The sequence below is a fragment of the Arachis stenosperma genome, chromosome 2 (assembly GCF_014773155.1).
Source record: "Arachis stenosperma cultivar V10309 chromosome 2, arast.V10309.gnm1.PFL2, whole genome shotgun sequence".
In the NCBI taxonomy this organism is placed as follows: Eukaryota; Viridiplantae; Streptophyta; class Magnoliopsida; order Fabales; family Fabaceae; genus Arachis; species Arachis stenosperma.
The window spans coordinates 64,010,440-64,015,789 of record NC_080378.1 but is presented as its reverse complement, the minus strand read 5'-3'; the positions used below and the strand labels follow the sequence as shown (position 1 = coordinate 64,015,789).

The window sequence follows — 5,350 nt, the reverse complement described above, 5'->3', positions numbered from 1 at the left end:
TCTCATTTTGAGCCTCAGATTCCCATGGTTCCTCATTGGGGAACTCAGTGGAGGCTAGTGCACGCCCATTGAGGTCTTCCTCAGTGGCGTTCACTTCCTCTCCTTCCTCTCCAAATTCGGCCATGTTGATGGCCTTGCACTCTCCTTTTGGATTTTCTTCTGTGTTGCTTGGAAGAGTACTTGGAGGGAGTTCAGTAATTTTCTTGCTCAGCTGTCCCACTTGTGCTTCCAAATTCCTAATGGAAGACCTTGTTTCAGTCATGAAAATTTGAGTGGTTTTGATTAGATTAGAGACCATGGTTGCTAAGTCAGAGGGGTTCTGCTTAGAATTCTCTGTCTGTTGCTGAGAAGATGATGGAAAAGGCTTGCCATTGCTAAACCTGTTTCTTCCACCATTGTTGTTATTGAAACCTTGTTGAGGTCTCTCTTGATTCTTCCATGAGAAATTTGGGTGATTTCTCCATGAAGAATTATAAGTGTTTCCATAGGGTTCTCCTAGGTAATTCACCTCTTCCATTGAAGGGTTCTCAGGATCATAAGCTTCTTCCTCAGATGAAGCTTCCTTAGTACTGCCAGGTGCATTCTGCATTCCAGACAGACTTTGAGAAATCAAATTGACTTGTTGAGTCAATATCTTATTCTGAGCCAGTATGGCATTCAGAGTATCAATCTCAAGAACTCCTTTCTTCTGACTAGTCCCATTGTTCACAGGATTCCTTTCAGAAGTGTACATGAATTGGTTATTTGCAACCAATTCAATGAGCTCTTGAGCCTCTGTAGGCGTCTTCTTCAGATGAAGAGATCCTCCAGCAGAGCTATCCAAAGACATCTTGGATAGTTCAGAGAGACCATCATAGAAAATACCTATGATGTTCCATTCAGAAAGCATGTCTGAGGGACACTTTCTGATTAATTGTTTGTATCTTTCCCAAGCTTCATAGAGGGATTCTCCATCCTTCTGTCTGAAGGTTTGGACTTCCACTCTAAGCTTACTCCATTTTTGAGGTGGAAAGAACTTTGCCAAGAAGGCATTGACTAGCTTTTCCCAAGAATCCAGGCTTTCTTTAGGTTGTGAGTCCAACCATATTCTAGCTCTGTCTCTTACAGCAAAAGGGAATAGCATAAGTCTATAGACCTCAGGGTCTACCCCATTAGTCTTGACAGTGTCACAGATTTGCAAGAATTCAGCTAAAAACTGATGAGGATCTTCCATTGGAAGTCCATGGAACTTGCAATTCTGTTGCATTAGAGAAACTAATTGAGGCTTAAGCTCAAAGTTGTTTGCTCCAATGGCAGGGATAGAGATATTTCTCCCATAGAAGTCGGGAGTAGGTGCAATAAAGTCACCCAGCACCTTCCTTGCATTGTTGGCATTGTTGTTGTTTTCGGCTGCCATGTCTTCTCCTTCTTTGAAGAATTCGGTCAGGTCCTCTACAGAGAGTTGTGCCTTAGCTTCTCTTAGCTTTCGCTTCAAGGTCCTTTCAGGTTCAGGGTCAGCTTCAACAAGAATGCCTTTGTTTCTGCTCCTGCTCATATGAAAGAGAAGAGAACAAGAAAATGTGGAATCCTCTATGTCACAGTATAGAGATTCCTTGAGGTGTTAGAGGAAAAGAAAGGTAGAAGACAGAAGTAGAAAATTCGAACTTGTCCAAGAAGAGGGAGTTCGAATTTTTACATGAAGGAATAGTGTTAGTCCATAAATAGAAGGATGTGAGAAGAAGGGAAGTAATTTTCGAAAATTAAGTAAAAGATTTTGAAAACATTTTGAAAAACACTTAATTGATTTTCGAAAATAAGAGTGGAAAAGAAATCAAGTGATTTTTGAAAAAGATTTTGAAATTAGAAGTTAAAAAGATATGATTGAAAACTATTTTGAAAAAGATGTGATTAAAAAGATATGATTGAAAAGTTATGCTTTTAAAAAGATGTGATTGAGAAGATATGATTTGAAAAACATTTTAAAAAAAAGATTTGATTTGAAAACAATATTAAAAGATATGATTTTAAAGATTAATGACTTGCCTAACAAGAAAAGATATGATTCAAACATTAAAACCTCTCTCAACAGAAAAGGCAACATACTTAAAATGTTCAATCAAATCATTAATTGTTAGCAAGTATCTTTGAAAAAGGAAAGAAATTGATTTTGAAAACATTTGATTGAAAAGATTTGATTTGAAAAAGATTTGATTTTGAAAAACTTTGAAAATTTGAAAAAAATTTGATTTGAAAAACAAAATCTTCCCCCTAGCACCATCCTGGCGTTAAACGCCCAGAATGGTATCCATTCTGGCGTTTAACGCCCAAAATGCACCCTTTTTGGGCGTTAAACGCCCAACCAGGTACCCTGGCTGGCGTTTAAACGCCAGTCTGTCTTTCTTCACTGGGCGTTTTGAACGCCCAGCTTTTTCTGTATAATTCCTCTGCAGTATGTTCTGAATCTTCAATTCTTTGTATTATTGACTTGCACAGACACAAATAAAAATATTTTTGGATTTTTTTAATAATGAGGAATAATCAAAACGCAACTAAAATCAAATAACAATGCATGCAAGACACCAAACTTAGCAGTTTGTATATATGAGAAACAACAAAACACTCAAGTCAATAGAATTCAAAGATCAAAACAAGGAAATCATCAAGAACAACTTGAAGATTAATGAAGACACATGCATGAATGCAATAGGAGCAAAAACATGCGATTGACTCTAAACTTAAGATGAGACACTAGACTCAAACAAGAATTATTTTTGGATTTTATGATTTTGTAAATTTTTTTTTTTGGTTTTTTCGAAAATTAGGTGAAAAGGAAAATAAAGGTATCAAAATTCTTAATGAGAATTCCAGGAATCATGCAATGTTAGTCTAAAGCTTTAGTCTAAAGGAATTAGACATAGCTAGCTAAGCTTCAGCAAGACATTGCATTCAAGAGCTAAATTGATGATGATCAATCAGCTTTGGTGATGATAAGAACATCACCTTGAAACACTAGAATTCATTCTTAAGAACTCTGAAGAAAAATAATACCTAATCTAAGCAACAAGATGAACCGTCAGTTGTCCATACACAAACAATCCCCGGCAACGGCGCCAAAAACTTGGTGCTTGTTGCCGGATCATGGCACTGATGTTACCGGACAAAAAGCTTGCTCAAAACTTGAACAATCCCCGGCAACGGCGCCAAAAACTTGGTGCACGAAATTGTGATCACTACAACTTCGCACAACTAACCAGCAAGTGCACTGGGTCGTCCAAGTAATACCTTACGCGAGTAAGGGTCGATCCCACAGAGATTGTTGGTATGAAGCAAGCTATGGTCACCTTGTAAATCTCAGTCAGGCAGACTCAAATGGGTATAGTGATAAACGAAAATAACATAAAGATAAAGATAGAGATACTTATGTATATCATTGGTGAGAGCTTCAGATAAGTGTATGAAGATGCCTTCCCTTCCGTCTCTCTGCTTTCCTACAGTCTTCATCCAATCCTTCTTACTCCTTTCCATGGCAAGCTTATGCAAGGGTTTCACCGTTGTCAGTGGCTACCTCCCATCATCTCATTGGAAATGTTCAACGCACCCTGTCACGGCACGGCTATCCATCTGTCGGTTCTCAATCAGGCCGGAATAGAATCCAGTGATTCTTTTGCGTCTGTCACTAACGCCCCGCCCTCAGGAGTTTGAAGCACGTCACAGTCATTCAATCATTGAATCCTACTCAGAATACCACAGACAAGGTTAGACCTTCTGGATTCTCTTGAATGCCGCCATCAGTTCTCGCCTATACCACGAAGATTCCGGTTAAAGAATCCAAGAGATAAACACTAGGGCCTCGTTTGCTTGTAGAACAAGAGTGGTTGTCAGTCACTTTGTTCATGAGTGAGAATGATGATGAGCGTCACATAATCATCACATTCATCATGTTCTTGGGTGCAAATGAATATCTTGGACAAAGAACAAGCGGAATTGAATAGAAGAACAATAGTAATTGCATTAATACTCGAGGTACAGCAGAGCTCCACACCTTAATCTATGGTGTGTAGAAACTCCACCGTTGAAAATACATAAGAACAATGTCTAGGCATGGCCGAATGGCCAGCCTCCCAATGATCTAAGAACTAGAAGTCCAAAGATGAAAAATACAATAGCAAAAGGTCCTATATATAGAGAACTAGTAGCCTAGGGTGTACAGAGATGAGTAAATGACATAAAAATCCACTTCCGGGCCCACTTGGTGTGTGCTTGGGCTGAGCAATGAAGCATTTTCGTGTAGAGACTCTTCTTGGAGTTAAACGCCAGCTTTTATGCCAGTTTGGGCGTTTAACTCCCATTTAGGTGCCAGTTCCGGCGTTTAACGCTGGAATTTCTGAGGGTGACTTTGAACGCCGGTTTGGGCCATCAAATCTTGGGTAAAGTATGGACTATCATATATTGCTGGAAAGCCCAGGATGTCTACTTTCCAACGCCGTTGAGAGCGCGCCAATTAGGTTTCTGTAGCTCCAGAAAATCTACTTCGAGTGTAGGGAGGTCAGAATCCAACAGCATCTGCAGTCCTTTTCAGTCTCTGAATCAGATTTTTGCTCAGATCCCTCAATTTCAGCCAGAAAATACCTGAAATCACAGAAAAACACACAAACTCATAGTAAAGTCCAGAAAAGTGAATTTTAACTAAAAACTAATAAAAATATACTAAAAACTCAACTCAAACTACTAAAAACATACTAAAAACAATGCCAAAAAGCGTACAAATTATCCGCTCATCAGCATCTCTAGGAACTTAGAATTTTAGATAGTGTTATTGATTCTCCTAGTTAAGTATGTTGATTCTTGAACACAGCTACTTTTATGAGTCTTGGTCATGGCCCTAAGCACTTTGTTTTTCAGTATTACCATCGGATACATAAATGGCACAGACACATAACTCGGTGAACCTTTTCAGATTGTGACTCAGCTTTGCTAAAGTCCCCAGTTAGAGGTGTCCAGAGCTCTTAAGCACACTCTTTTTGCTTTGGATCACGACTTTAACCACTCAGTCTCAAGCTTTTCACTTGGACCTGCATGCCCCAAGCACATGGTTAGGGACAGCTTGATTTAGCCGCTTAGGCCTGGATTTTATTTCCTTGGGTCCTCCTATCCATTGATGCTCAAAGCCTTGGATCCTTTTTACCCTTGCCTTTTGGTTTTTAAGGGCTATTGGCTTTTTCTGCTTGCTTCTTTTTTTTCGTAAGCTTTTGCTATTCACTGCTTTTTCTTGCTTCACGAATCAATTTTATGATTTTTCAGATTATCAATAGCATTTCTTTGTTCATCATTCTTTCAAGAGCCAACAATTTTAACATTCATAAACAACAAG

At 38.9% G+C, this 5,350-nt stretch overlaps 1 non-coding gene across 1 annotated transcript; it reads left to right on the top strand.

Annotated features, from left to right (window-relative positions):
- The first annotated feature begins 883 nt into the window (after window positions 1-883).
- On the top strand, window positions 884-991 carry LOC130964617 (small nucleolar RNA R71). The gene has a single exon (XR_009080705.1). It is a non-coding gene; the product is annotated as a small nucleolar RNA R71 (small nucleolar RNA).
- Window positions 992-5,350: the final 4,359 nt, after the last annotated feature.